This window comes from Pithys albifrons, chromosome 7 (genome assembly GCF_047495875.1).
Source record: "Pithys albifrons albifrons isolate INPA30051 chromosome 7, PitAlb_v1, whole genome shotgun sequence".
Classification (NCBI taxonomy): domain Eukaryota; kingdom Metazoa; phylum Chordata; class Aves; order Passeriformes; family Thamnophilidae; genus Pithys; species Pithys albifrons.
Window position 1 is genome coordinate 51,542,242 of NC_092464.1, and position 16,112 is coordinate 51,558,353.

The following is a 16,112-nucleotide window of genomic DNA, read 5'->3' on the forward strand; positions in this document are numbered from 1 at the left end:
TTAGAGTTGGATCTTGAGGATTTACATGAAGGCAACATTGGACTTCTCTGGAGCTCAGAACATCAATTATCACTAAGGAACAGAACAAAAAAATGCCTGTTTTGAGATACTACAAACATTGAAACACATCCTTTCACTTTGATGCTCGAAGAGATGCAAGGCTGAAGTCAGTGGACAGGGGTTTGCAGCAATGCATGTGCATTACTTGCTTTTTCCTAATAAATCGCAAATAGAAGTTACCATTTATTACCTAAGGCCAAGACAAAACAGCATTTGAATATTTTCATTTACTTCTTGTTTTATTCTGAGTACAGAATACCTTGTAGTAAGCAGTTTACACCCAAGTGCTGCTTTGTGTTTTTCATGGGCTGCACAGCACTGAGAGCGGCCCTTGGAATGTGTTTGTAACTGAGAAGAGTGTGCAGGAGCCCAGAGAGAACCAAGACCCTCTCCAGCTTAGGAAAGAGGACAGTATCAATTGTTCCACACATACCACAGGCTGAATTCTCTGTCACAGGATGAAGGAAAAAGACACAAAAGCTGCTGTTCCTGTGTGGTACCACTTCAAAGTAAAGCATTTCTGAATCATCTAGAAATAGAATTACTGTTTAGTGACAGCCACCCATTGAACCAGGACTCTTTTTGGCTGAAACATATGTCAGAATTTTAAAAATACTGATGCAGTAGAATCTAATTATTCATTACTTTGAAAATGTAGTTTATACTTATAGAAGTGTCAGGCCTAGGAGATATTTAAAAAAATCAATACAGTGGTAACAATTTTTTATCATTTACAATACTAGAAAAGTACTGACAGTTTTGGCAAGGGAGCAGTAAAATCTGTTAGCACCCAGCTAGTTTCTCTCCAATACTCTGCCATCACTTCCAGCCACACAATTTACCTTCATTTATATGCTTGTCAGAGACACAGCTGATAATAAGAGTGTTATAGGCCACTTGATGTTGAAGAATCTCTATTATAGCAGGCACATACTTTGTTTGGCTAAATGGGATTTTACTGACCAGGGCCCCTGCTAAATCTGATTTTTCTGAGCCCTTGTTTATGAAGTAACAGTGCTTTGGGCAATGTGGAAGGGACTAAGCAACAAGTTTAGTGATATTTCAAACACTGAAAACAGGAAAGTGAAGCTTGATGTTATCAGGCAGCTGCACAATCTGACAACTAGAGTAAGTTTGAAATATACATTTCTAAACATGTCCTTCGTGTCTCTGCATTTCAGTAGAAATATAATGCTTAGAGGAAGCTAAAGGAGATCCACTCTCCCTCCCAAATGCATTCAAATCTGGTGAATACACCTAAAGCCAAGTGATCAGGAGTTCAGGTACCACCAATCCTTTCAACTAGTCTTAAGAGCTCTGTAAGCTACAGAAATGTTAGAGAACAGAAAATATTCTATGACAATAGAAATAACAACAACAATAATAAATAATAATAATAAACACTTATATTCTACAACAACAGAAACACAAATGTAATAGACTATGTTCTATCAGCCAAGAGTTACTCTCAGAATAATATCATAGGAGTGCTGCTTGACAGTTGCACAAGTAGGATAACAGCTGTGCCTGGAAATCCCTTCTGGACATCGAGTGCTGTTCCTCCCTCCATCACTGCTGCTTTTTTTGGCTGCAGAATCTCCTAAAGATTCATTTGTAGAGGAGGCCATAGTAGGAAAAAATTACTGAAGTTGGTGCTAAGGACGTGGAAACCCATTTCTGTCCTGAGAAGTGCCTGGAGCCTCACCCGTCCTCTCCAGTGTGAGGCTCCACAGTCAGTGGAGAGAGGGGAAGTTTGTGGAGTTGCACCAGTGCCATCAACAGATACAACTGCTTTGGTTCCACAAACCTGGGAACCTGAGGGAGAATGAGAGTGGCATTCTTCCCCTCTTTCCTGGGAAGATCAATGCTGTGCACACCAAACACACAATGGTAAGGACTTGGAGGGCCAGGTCTGACTGACAGACAGTGGTGTGGGCAGAGAGGAGGAGGCTGCACAGGACACACCCAAAGGGTTGCCCCAAGCAAGAGCTCCTTTTGAGACATGCCAGGAAACAGATAAAAAAAATCGCCAGTAATTTTTCATGCTGGATGGGCAGGGTCTTTGTTAAGTATAACTCCAATCTGAGTCAACATTCAAGAATTGGAAAGTAGTTCCCTGATGCACACTAAAATTGCGCTAAAGTGCATCACATAAATAGTCCTACTAAACTAGAATTTTAAATTTTATTTCTCAGTTTCATTAATTAACTTTACTTGATGAAACAAGTGGCAATAAAAAACTGACAATAGATATTTCTGCTTTTCTAGGTTTACCATGAAATCATCAGGTTAAATTAATTTCTCTTGCACAATAGCCTCTTGTTCAGCCTCAAAAATACTAGCTGAAATTCCACCTCTCAGTGACTAGTCTGAAATAAAAGGGAAACCCGCAAAACTTGCATGAGAGACAGAAGCTGTACAAGAGGACACTGGCAGAAAAAATTAGAAGTACTTCTCTGGACGATTAACACATTAATGGTTAAACAACAATTCTGACAGTGCAGATGAGCCAAAAACAACTTATCAATTCAGCTTTCTGCCAAGAGAAAAGGTGGCAGCCCTGGGCTCTCAGGTGCCAATGATGCAGCACCATTAACACTAGAAAAGCAGCAATCCCTTTGTGTCCTGGCACCTTTTTCCCTGGGAGGAGTCTTCGTCCATCTTCAATTTTCCTGGCTGAAAAATGGCAATTTCCCAGACCCACTGGTGCCAAGGAATGTTTGAGCTTTGCGCCAGTAGAAAAGGTGGCAGCCTTGGGATCTCAGGTGCCAATGAAGTGGCTTCCCTAATGCTCCAAAAGCAGCAAGGCCTTTGAGTCCCGGCACCCTTTCTCTGGGAGGAATCTTCATCCATCTTCAATTCTTGGCTGTACTTGCCTTGTAGGCAACAGGAGTATTCTCTGAGCTGCTGCTGCTGTCATGTCACAGTTACTCCCACCCTGTGGTGTCCCCCTAACCTCAAAATATTGTTGGCTTTGCTCTTAGGCTCTTGCAAAGTCAGTATTTCAGCAGCTGATAAACCACCTGCCCTCTTTGTGTTTTGTCCTTCTGTATGTCTGGACATTACCTGAGAACACAGGCACAGTTAGTCCCTACAGCAGGTTTTATTTAGAATAGAGGAGCTTTCCTGTGAACAAAGATCAGCTCAGTAGGGGTTTTTATTTACAATCCTTTGAATTCAGAAAAGGGAAAATAAATAGGGAGGAAAAGATAAAGAAATCACCTCCAGTTCTTGGCACCAGGTGTCCTACTTTTTGGTGCAGTAATTCAGTTACTCTGTTTACATCCTGTGTTCTAGTTCAAAACACATCTTGATTAGTGTTTCCTGAGTTGCAGTGCTAGCTAGGCTAACATAAACCATAATTTGTATTCCTAATCAAAGGGAGACAATGTTTTCTTGCAAGTAGATTGTGTCTCCATTTGTTTTGACATCTTCCAAACACCATCATTGCATTCATACATTACTCCTGGACTTGGGCTTCCAGTTTCAACCCTCTATCTGAGCTGTTTCATGCTGCACTTAGATGTGCTGTTTACCAGAAACGAAGGAGGGGCAAAAAATATTAGAGTGGGAATTGGTTGAGCAAGAATGAGGAAATAACCTGGGTAAACTCACTAGAACAGAACCATCTCTAACCTAAAATGTGTTCATATAGCTGAATGCAAACAGCCATACACTTACATAGATGAGTGCTAAAATTCTGCAGTGCTGGTGGGAAAATTATCTATTTAACTCATAAATAATATTTACTGAGATCAGTAACCAGGAAATACATATATTATTTCACATACATTAGTTCATGGTATTACTGTGCTTCATGAGGTAACACTTTGCAAAAATAAGCCAAGAGTGTCTTTCAAGAAGGCCATACCTGCCAAAAGTACTTAATAGGCAAAATATCAGAAAAGATCCTTCAAAAATCCAGAAGGAAAGCACTGCCCTCAACTCTGATTTTCTGAAAAGAATGGAAAACCTTGTACTATTACAAGGCTTTAGGAAAATCTGTTCCCCATCTACTGTAATGCTTCTCTTTGAAAGGAGAAATGGGGAAAGGAAGGAGAAAAGTTAGCATGCACTCCTCCTGATCTAAACCCTGAGCACGGGCTGAGACCCCCAAGCAGCAGGTCCCCAAAAGGTGGATTTTACTAAACAGGACTGTTGGCTTTCAGGGGTGGTGTTTGCTCCCAGGGGGTGGTCACATGCACACCCACCCAAGCTTTGCAACCAACCAGTGTCCCAAAAAGTCTTAGATAAAGCACAGGAGGGAGTTCAGTAGATCTTGCCTGACATGCCTGGAGTTGAAGTCTTGAAGCTTTCCAGTGGGAGAAAACTCATTAGCCTTCCATATGCCTCTCTATGATTAGAACAACTAATTTGTTTTTTAATGAAATGAAGGGGTGTGAGTAGAGGTAAAGGGACAAAGACAGACTTCAAGTTACCTGTCTAGAAAAGACATTGAATAAAGGTCTTTTTCAGGGGCCTGCAAAGCAATATATCCCTTAGCCTTCATTTCACTGGGAAAGAGAGAAGACAATTTATTATTTTTGAAAGCAAACAAAAGCTAGGCTATTGATTTTTAAAGCTTTTTCAAGTAAAAACTATCTGCAACCTGTTTCCTGGAATTTGATACATATCTGGCAGGTCTTCTAAAATCTCTCCAAAGGCATCATAGTTCTTCATCCTAACAAAAAGGAAATAATTCTATCGCTCTTCTAAATGAGATGGAAAATAACACTTTTATATGCAACTTGCTAGAAAAAGCACCATTTCAGAGGTGCTCTCTCCCTACAGATCTGGCAAGTAGCAGCACTGCTCTTAGGTTTTCTTAGAAGATACCAGGAAATGTGAATCCTTGGTTTTGTTACAAAAAGCACTATAATTATAGTTTAAACTGGCACTGAAGGAGGTACAACTGAAGGCAATAAATGTACACAAACCACAACTTTGACAGCTCCTCAGTTGCAAAACACTTTTCCTAATGGCCCAGTAAAGCTAGTCATGTAGTACCACTTCCTTAATACCACACATGTGTACATTGTTCTTTTCATCAAAATACTGAGTAGTGTATTCCTGCTGCAGACCTTAAAGATCACTGATAAAAATCAGTTAAAAAAATGGGACAAGTGGCTTGGTTTGTAAAGGGCTGGTTCAGACTGTTCAAACCCCAGAATTCCCACAGCTTCTGACTAGCTGTGAGAGCCTGGAGCTCTGTTCAGACCCACTCAACAGGTATTAATTCACCTGATAAATTGATTTGCCTGAGTTCTACAGGTTTCAGTAGACTCTCTGGTGCTGCAGTCACAGCTGTACTCAAGACCTACCCTCCCTTCCTGTGCAAATGCAGCTGCAATGTGGATCAGCAGAGACAAAATAAACCCTCCTGGACTTTCACTTGGGAACAAATCCTTCCAAAACAGGCACTTAAACAGGTCACTGAGCTCTTCCCTGACTCTCTGCAGCTGGATCAGTGGGGAAGTGGGCAGGCAGGCTACAGGCACAGACACAGCAGCAGCCTGTGCATGAGCTGGCTGGGTCATCATGATTTTAGAGTTCCTTTGGCACTCACAGGAAACATTACACATAAAACAAACTGCCTCACAAACAAATAAAATACAACACCAAGAGGTACAGAAGGATATTTGTGCTCTGTGACAAATCCTAACAAAGCCAGGAGGGCAGACAAGTAGTACCCCCAGTACCACTGGTAAATATGTGTCACCAGAGACAAAATTCTGGCAGTTACCATGGTTGGAAATCAAAAACCTGGAAAAATGCAAGTAAAGCTTTACACCAAAAAAGGTACTAGAACTTCTTTCCTGGGGAAAGAGAGAACTGGGAAAACTGATAGTGCACAATAGGGCCACATAGAGAAAGGAAACGCTCAAGATCAATGATTATTCTTTCTCTCTTTACCTTCCCTTTCAACCATTCTACTGAGGTATTTAAATAAGAATCCCATTTCTTAAATATACTCTTTATTAGTAAAACCTGGAACCGTCATTGTATTGGCTGGAGAATTTCTAAACAGACTTTTAAAGTGGTGGCCTGACCTGGAACAGCAGAACAAAACATGGTAATAATAAAAATATATATCTATAGTGCTCTACTACTACATGAGACAGAGTAGCATGTCCTGCTGTGCACTGGAAACAAACCCAAGCCGTGTGCTATCACTTTGGTTTCACTGGTGTGACAGAAACCTGAAGGACATGCAGCTTAAAACATTCACATAAGGACAAAACCAAGATTACTTAGAGTCATAGAATCATAGAATCATAGAATGGATTGGGTTGGAAAAAACCTCTGAGATCATCAAGTCCAACCCCTGGTCCAACTCCAGTCCCTTTACCAGATCATGGCACTCAGTGCCACGGCCAATTTCAGGTTAAAAACCTCCAGGGATGGGGAATCCACCCCCTCTCTGGACAGCCCATTCCAATGTCTGAGCACTCTCTCTGCAAAGATTTTTTTTCTGCTCTCCAACTTCAATTTCCCCTGGCAGAGCTTGAGCCCGTGCCCCCTTGTCCTATTGCTGAGTGCCTGGGAGAAGAGACCAACCCCCACCTGGCCAGAACTTCCCTTCAGGTAGTTCTAGACAGTGCTGAGGTCACCTCTGAGCCTCCTCTTCTCCAGGCTAAACACCCCCAGCTCCCTCAGTATAACTTAGTATTTGTTTGAAGGAGAAGGGGGAAAATGACAGATCCAAACTAGATATTAATCTGCCAGTTGTGAATTGTCATCAGCCCACTACCCAAACTGTGGGTCCAGGCAGTTCTGTGATTCTGGTAATCACTGCAAACACCAGTGTCCAAAGGGTTGTGTTCAATTCCCAGCTGTAGACAGTGCTGTGGGGCTGGCAGATGCATTCCAGCTGTTTGCAGTGGAGTGACTTGAGAAATAAGTAATGCCTGAAGTATCTTTTCAAGCTTATATTTGCTACAATTTTAGCCATGAATTTACAAATCACAAGTAGGTTATAACAGTGACCACCAACTTCCAAAGTGGAGTACTGGAAGCAACTACCCACTGCAGTGGAATTCAAAAAAGGGGCAGTTCTTCTGTGGTTTTCTGGACTCATTGTTGTTTCCTGATTCTGCTTTTATGCCTCTTCAGCCATTCTGGCCTCAGGTGTTCCCTTCCATTCAACAAGAGACCCTGCACTTGATTCTTTACCTGAGAAGCTGCACCAAGTCATCACAAACCTACAGGAACAGGAGATAAGAGTTTCATCTTTCTTGCCATCCTTTGTCAAGCGCCTCTTAAAAGCGTTTTATTGGTAATGAAAGCTTGTTCCCCATTACTTTTAAGTAGCTGAATAGTTAGTTTTAAAAAACCCAACACCAAAAACAGACTAACAGTACCATAATATTACATAATACATAATATTCCTAATACCTATTATTCCTAATATTCCATAATACACAATATTCCTATAATAATTGGAGGAACAAAGACTCTGTGAAAGAGGATAAAATTAAGAGAAAGAGTTTGTTGATAAACTCTTTCCAGAAAAAAAAAAAACATGGCACCTCAGCCAGCTCAGTTTTTCTTTTATTGGCAGTTACAGTGCCAGAATTCTCTGGATATGCATTTCCATCCTGATGATACTGTCCAGCACTCACTGACCAACAGAACTACTTGAAATTCCTGAGCTGGCTGCAATTAAAAATGAGAGACAAAGTAAACTTCAAAGTAATGCAATAATTTGGAAAGTTACTGATAAAACTCAGAGTTTATACTCTCTGTCCCCCAACAGCTTATTGTGATATCTTTGATCTGAAGGACTGTCAATAACACTGAACAACTGAAAAATGTTGTATGTGACATTTTGTGAATAATGGAAATTTTGCAAGAAAAACATCCCCACTAACAGGAATGTACATACTCTCAAAGCAGGCAGAAGGAAAAATAATAGCTCCAAGACATCCATTGAGATTATATATTGCACTACACCTTGGCAGGAAAGTGTTTTAAACACCTGTTATTCACTGTACACTGGTAACACTGAAGTATGAGAACACAAATATTTATGTAGGATACCACGAAATTCTTGGAGGGGAGGCATGTCAGCTGAATTTACATTTAGCACTGGAGTATTCAGTATCTGAAACAGAGTTGTAAGTTTAGGTGAGAGATTCAGAAGCCTAAAAAGCAGCTGTGTCATGCACAGGCTTGCAGGTGTGACAAGACCAAAAGGAAGCCAAAGCCTTTCTGACATGGCAGTTGGAGGCCAGGTGGGACACAGAAAATGAATTTTGCCACAGGAGCTTCTCCAAAGTGAACCAGCTTGACATCCATCACATTTCCATCCTTCACCAGATGAACCTCTAAATAAAACATCACTGATGTTATGTAGCAGGCAGTCCCACTGGGACTAATGTGAACATCAAATCTGAGGAGAAAAAGGAAAAAAAACAGCTTGTATATCTACAAATTCTGTCACAGGAAGAAAGGAAATGACTATAGTTCACTTGGTCGTGGGAAGAGACACCAGGGATGCTTCAAAAATAACTCTTCCTTGGCTCAGCTTTTGCAAACTACCCAATCAGGCACTATATTTGTGCTCTTTACATTATCCTGTTGATCTGCTGAAAACTATTAACCTCAGCCTGCAGATTTGGGACCTCAGCATTCAGGTCCTCTCTTCACCCAACAGCCTCCCCCACAAAGGGCTAGTCAGAAACAGGCAGTTCTGCCAGTTCCAGGTAAGAAACTTCATTAGAACACCAAGTTAAAAATTAATATTGTTGACAAGCCATCTGGATGGTATTTCTCACTGGACTTGAGGCCATGCTTGCTTATTTGCATTTAGTCATAAACAAACTTACCCTTTTTGTCTGGATAAAGATTCCAAAGCATTCATCACAGAAAACATGGATTTAACTGCAAAAACCAGAAATCCAATTTAATCATACTGTAGGGATCAAGGAATAGAACCAGTATTATTCTGCTTCAGAGGGTATGGTTTTGGTGATGAGAAATGCCTTGCTATTAGTGATAACTATTACTCTAGGATTAACAAGTGCTGTGCTGGGTACAGATTATTCTTTGGCTTTAAGAACAGCTATCACCTGAAGGCTTAGCCCAAAAATAAGTCAAGTCTCTTGTCTCATCTCCACCTCTGTATTTGCACATTTGGCCTCCTGGTGCAGAATATCAGCAACAGAAGGATGGGGAGATTCCAGAGAAGGTTAAAAAAAAAGACATTGAGTTATCTGAGAGCTCATTACCATTTAATGTCCTCTCCATCTTCTCCATGCAAGAGAGCAGTGGCCCATCTGGAGCATTCCCGACAGGCCTTCACAGGGGGTTGTCCTACACAGTGGGGAGAACAAGAGACAGTGAAAGGCTCCTTAGATGGCAGCTAAGAGGCACGGCACACCTTCCCAGCACAACACCACACTGGTTGGTTGTTTTGTCAGGCAGAGGTTACCTATGGCTGTAGCTGTCTCTGAAGTGGCAGCACTGAATGGATTTGTGAAGGCATCACTGTGCAGTGATTTCTTTATTACATTACATACCAGATGCCTTTGGAGCAGGGAGCAGATTTCCAGTCCCTTTTCTTCTGAGCTGATCACTAAACATGTTAGCTGATTTCACTGTGATGCTAGACATGGACTAAGAAAATACTTGTGGGTTTGTTTTAGAAGGAATCTGCCTGAGCAGAGATCAGTAAGTACCACAGGCATGCCTGGTTACAGCAGGATGCAAGTTCCACCTGAAGACATGCACCTAAGTAGCTTGTAACTCTCTCAGCTTCTCTTCAAGCTTCTCATACTTCATACTTCAATTCATAAGGAACATTCATTGCTGAAGAATCACAGACTATTCTGAGTTGGAAGGGACCCACAAGGATCATCGAGTCCAACTCTTAAGTCAATGGCCCACACAGGGGATTGAACCCATGACCTTGGCATTATTACAACCAAGTTTTAACCAACTGAGCTGATCTCAGGGCAAGAGTTCTCACTTTGTTCAAATTCAGGACATTGTTTTCAGAGTAAGGCTTGAGTTAAGCATTAAGAAAAAGAAGCATGGAAGAAAACGGGAGTTTTTATATAAAGCTCAGAGCAGTTGGGCTAACCTGGTTCTTAAAGTAGCCACTGGAAGGGCAGGAAGCATGGACTGACTTCAGTTACATCACAGCAGGAGAAAGTGCAGATAGCAGGTTTCAGAGCAGTTTCTGAAAAACAGTGGTTTTCTTCCACTCCTGTGGGCAATAAGCTGTCTTTACATACCATGAATGTGGTAATGATAATTAACGGAAAATAGCAAAGTATTAGGCAATCAGCACTAACTCCTCAGTAGTTAAAATGATTCAAGAAATGTTAAATTTATGCAGGATTAGGGGTTTTTATCCATTGTTGTAAGAAAAATGAGAAGGCAGGCTATATTAAGCACCAGGTTTTCGATGAGGTTTTATTTTGCTTGGGTTTGGTTTGGTTTTTTGGTTGTGGTTTTTTTTTTTTAAAGTCAAGCAATTTTTTTTAACTACCTTGGCAACCTGCTCTTAGATCACATATCCTTCTCTCACCTGTGATTCTTGCCATGCACAAATAAGTGAGCTTCAGAGTTTCAGTCCATGGCCTTTGTTGGTATTTCAAATGCAACTATTCCATTAAGGCATTTGTAGAAACAGCTGTCACAACACCTGAAAAAGACATCAAAATGTTTTTAATATAATGGCATGTATTTACATTGGCATCCAGAAATGTCAGAGGAAGAAAAACAGAAAACATTGCTAAGGTCACAGATGTCGTGTTTCAAAGGAGGAGACAGAAAGAAAATGTTTTAGTTGAATTTCACACACAAATAGCTAGTTTTTGTAAGACTTCTGACAGAAAAAGGGTAGGTAGAGATTTCATATAGGCAAATATTCTCAATATTAATTACAGATACACAGCCCTATCTTCAGCTTGGTAAACAATTAGTCTTTCTTTACCTATGCACAATTTCATGGATATTCTTATTAAATACCAAGGCCCTGTCATGGATTTGAGAAACTCAGATTTGTACACCCACCTAGGGCTCATTTTAGTTAGAGATTTTTTTTTTATGATGAGGGTGTTGAGACACTGGAACAGGTTGCCCAGAGAGGTAGTTGATGCCCCATCCCTGCAAACATTGAAGGCCAGCCTGGATGGGGCTCTGAACAACCTGATGCAGTTGAAGATGTCCCTGCCTTTAAAGGTCCCCTCCAACCCAAACTATTCTGTGATTTTGCAGAGGACAATCCCACTACTATGTTTTGTTTTGGTGTTTTAGTTTTTTTTTGTTTTGGTTTGGGTTTTTTGCCCAGACTCAGAGCTCCTTGGAGTCTCTGTGATCATGATACTGACTCCAGTGGTTTGATCATGTCCTGCACAAGCAGAAAAGTAAATTATTTTCTGACTCTCTTGAAGGGAACACTTCCAAAATAACAAAAGGAAAGATGCCACTGCTTACCTTGTCTGCATAATTGCTGCTCTGCAAATAAACAGAGGATTTGAAGTTTAATTAGCCATGGTCCAGCATGGCTGTTAAGCCTAAAACACACTTTAATTTTTAAACACAAAAGAGCCTTTTTCCATTGTGCTCAAATGTATGTATTGAGGTAGATAAATTTGCATCATTTTTGCAGGATAGGGACAGTACTAGTTTTGCATACAAGACAAATATTCCAAGCCCACTAATAGCCTTCACACTTATATTAAATTGTAGAATTGGCTAAAATCACATATGAGAAACAGCAGTTTAAGCATTGTCAGAAAGTTCCTCAGAATGAGGTGTTGTTCCAGTACTCAGAACTGCTGTATCAAATTACTGCAATCAAGAGGAGAGTTGAGTGATAAATAATTAAAAATGTTCCAATTATAGCCTCTCAGGCATATTAAATACACAAATGTTTAACTAGGTCAGTTCATGGGGAAAAAAAATAGGCAACTGGTCAAGCATTATCATCAGCACAGAAAATAATGGGAATTAGTGCTGTGGATTGCTCTCTGACTGATCATCCCAAACTGCTGCTGAGAGAAGCCTTAGTGTGCACAGGTACTAAACAAGTTGTCCACAGAGAAAATCTCCTCTTGCTTTCAAATAATTGCTGGTTGTCTTACCCTTTTTAAAGGGCAAAACAGATATCATCTTCAGGCACCTTTTGAGAAATGAATTATTATTGCTAAGTGGTTTATTTTGTCATGGTTTTCATGGTTCCTGATTCTGTGATATGCTGCCCTGGGAACACAGTGAGTCATACAGTTCCTAATTCCACAGTTCTAACATTTCTGAAGATTTTGCCATTTCATAGAATGGTAATTTTTCTTTCTTAGAAAGAATCAACGTATTCTTGCACCAATTCAAGTAAACTATTGGTTTCAGTGAAGATTCTCCAGATTTATTACAGCACAAGATACAATTGTTGATACAATTTAATGATAGCAGTTTGGGAAATACTCCAGATGTTCCACAATCAGTGCAACATTGGTGTATTTTTTTGTTTCTGTTTTCTTTTGGCAGGCTGGGGGTTGCTTTATTCTAATTATCTAATACCTAGTCTTGATTTTTTTCACCTGAAGAATGAAAGTCAGAATAAATACCAGCAGTGTATCTTCACTGGGCTGTTTCCAGTGCTTTCTTGGAATTGCATCTTTCCAGAAGCCCTCAGCTGAACTGCTGATTAGAGAAAGCAGCAGCCACATAACAGAGTAAGTCTAAACACAGAACTTGGGCCAGAACTTGGACATTCCAGTTAGACTGTCCAGAGAGGGGGTGGCTTCCCCATCCCTGGAGGTTTTTAACCTGAGTTTGGCCATGGCACTGAGTGCCTGGGGCACACTGAAAACCAGTGGTTCCAGTTAGAATGGTTCCAGTTAGGATGTGTGAGATTTGTTGCTGGAATTATGAGATCAGTGCTAAAATTGTGTTCTTTCACAAAGTGCCATGGGATTTTCGAGTGATCAGCAGTGACAGAGCTATAAAATGGGCATGTAAGTGGAGCACAAATCAGTGTTTGCCAGAAATGATGAGCATCCAAAACAATTCCTTTATCTATCCGAGGTGCTTTTCCACAGAAGGCAGGATAAAACCAGTGCTGCTTAACTTTTATGGCCCATAGCTTAGTCTGCCATGGTCTGTGGTTTAAGGTTTTACAACCCATAAATACTACAATATGTTTCTCCCGTTCCCTTCACTCTCTACATCATCTCCACAGTTATGGAGTGTGAATATTTAGCTCCTGAGAGTAACATCAGAATGTTAGTGGCTGTATTTTATTTCACTACAGCCATATAGACTGAGCCAGTTTTACTTCACTGAGTGGCATGTCTGGCACTGCAGTCTGAGGCACTTTAACACTGGCAGATTGGGACTCTTTCCTACTCCTTCACTCAAAAGGATTAAGATCCCTCAATGACAAAGGCTGTATAGACAAATATAAAAATAAATAGGTCCATAGCTGTAATGGGTTTGATCCCTGGCTTCCTCAGTAATTAGGTGTAACTAAGGAAGTGGACATTACAAAATATTCCACACGTGTTTTCCACGTAAGGGTAGGAGGAGGGGAGATAGGACGGGGTGGTAGTTTTCCCTTCTTCCAGGAGCTGGGAGCAGGAGAAGCCTGGACGGTTCGTTCTGTTTCTGTTGGTTTTCCTATCCTGGGACATGGTGAGATTATTTCATGCTTGTTCTCCTTTCCTGAGGTGTTTGACTGTATTTATCTGTTTCATTTGTTTTGGTTTTGGTTTGTTTTTTTTTCCCTATTTCTGGTTGACCAGTTCTCCTTATTTCCCTTTTCCCCCCTGGGGTGGGGATCCACGTGGAGTGTACAAATTGCTTATGTACTTGCAAATGTTAGAAAATATAATTTCTTTTTAATTCAGTTCAGTTTCTTCTAAGTTCCTTTCTTTTCAGTTTTTTTCCCTTGCCAGGAAGACTCTGAGGGGAGGGAGGAGGCAGTCCAGGTTTGGTAAAAAACTAGGCCAATGACCATGGGTGCAGAAACACCTTGACACTGACAGGGCATACTTTTTCCTCAGAGCAGAGTCAAGATATGGCTAAAATTTGATTTCTGCTAAACATTAGGATTACAATCTCCCAGTAGTTCTTGTCTAAGTCTTTTCCCAAAGGCACTAGAGCCACACAACCACCATTTAAATAACACATAAATGAACATGTGAGGGTTGGCTTCACAGGCACTCATCTCCTCTTTACAAGGTTTCATGGGACACCATAACTGGTATTTATAACTGAGCATCTCTCATCTTCTTATGACTCCTCTAGTTATTTTCATAACTAAAATCAGGCGTTGCACCATCGTTCATGTTCTCTACTGACATCAGTCAGCTGAGATCAATGGAACCCATCACTTCAGAGCTGCAACAGGTCTCCTTCAAGGGAGGGATGGAGTGAATGCAGCTGAAACATAAACTGCACAGAACGGCAGAATTAGTAATATCCATACTGTGTTGGAGACCCACACTGAAAATGTTACTGTAGAAGATGGTTGGTGGAGGAAGAGGGAAGGAGAATGGGAGCTAAAAGTGAGTTGAGGAGCTGAAAATAACAAGCACTGAAGGGGTCACTGAGGCAGCGAAGAGGTGTAATGGATAAAGAGAACAACTTTGCTTAGAGGAGCTTTCTGCCAATATGCCTCAAAACTCACCACACAGGAGCCAGCTTAATTATCTTGTTTTTCTAGGCTGGGATACAGAGAGATGGGCAGAGAAAGTGACTCCTGAAGTGATGGACACAGAACTGGAAAATGAACTGCAACTTACCTGACCCCACTCTAACACATCCCCATCAGAAGAGGGAAACCTCCAATGAAATAAAGAGATGGGAAAGGGACTAGAAAATCACAAGAGGTAAGTACAAACATATATAAAGTGTGAAAAACAAGAGCAATAGAAAAGGCAGATTATGGAAAGCAGAAAAAAACATAAGAAGGAAAGGATTAAATAATTATATAGACAACACTTAGATTAGAAATTTTTTTTTTTCTAATTTTCATAACAGAAAAGTGAAATGAGTTTAGGTCTACATTGAGCTATTTTAAACCAATATTGGTTTGGAGATTACTGTTAGGCTTAAGTATTCTGATTAAATATATATCAGGATATGGATTATATAACACGCAGACTGAAAAAAGAAACAGCACTCAGTGGCAAATACTGATTTTAGTGAAATAATATGTGGGAAGGACATGGTTTCAGGAAAGGCAATACCATAAAGGAGCTCAATCCCAGAAAATGCCAGTTAAAGAAGTTACACCAGTGCCATGTAGACAGGTATTTAACATGAAGTACACATTTTAAATCATTCTATATTGGATAAACAATTTGATACTGATTTTCATATCTTACATTTTTAAACTGAAGCTAATTAAACAATGAAGATTTGTTGTAAATAGAATCATAGAATCCATTGTGTTGGAAAAGACTTCTGAGATCATCAAGTCCAACCTTTGGTCCAACTCCAGTCCCTTTACCAGATCATGGCACTCAGTGCCACGGCCAATCTCAGTTTACATGCAATACTCATTCTATTATACATTTTAATACTTTTATATTTTAGACACTTGGTAATTCATTAATTGTGTTCTTAAAAATGTTTTTTGTCCATTCTAATATCTTATAAAGCAGCTCTGCTGTATTCCTCAATTCTCAGATTCCTAGTCACCTACTAGCTCTGTTGAATGACAATTTGAATGACTGCAAACTCATAATTACTCTTGGATTCCTTGTTATTCCAGTCACTTCACTTTCTCCATAGGCACAGTGCTCTTGGGGGTGGGTTACCTTTCCAAACTGGTAGGAAAGCTCTAAGCGTCAAGCTCAGGTGGAATACAGAGACTGCCATTTGGACAGCTAATAGAGCTAAGGAAATGCAAGTGTCTCAACACCCAACAGCTTATTACAGTTGTCCCTCTATGGGTTTTTTTTAGGGAGTATGTATTTGTTTGCAAGTGTAGGGGCACCCATATGACAGGTTTGCAGGCAGCCACAGATGATGTGGAGCTCCTGGGAAGCTGATAGATTAAGATGTCCTTGCACTGAGCAAGAGTAGCAGGAACTGCC

At 40.5% G+C, this 16,112-nt stretch overlaps 1 pseudogene; it reads right to left on the reverse strand.

Moving 5' to 3' along the window:
• Nucleotides 1-13,700, reverse strand: LOC139674652 (mediator of RNA polymerase II transcription subunit 1-like; annotated as a pseudogene).
• Between the last annotated feature and the right edge of the window lie 2,412 nt (nucleotides 13,701-16,112).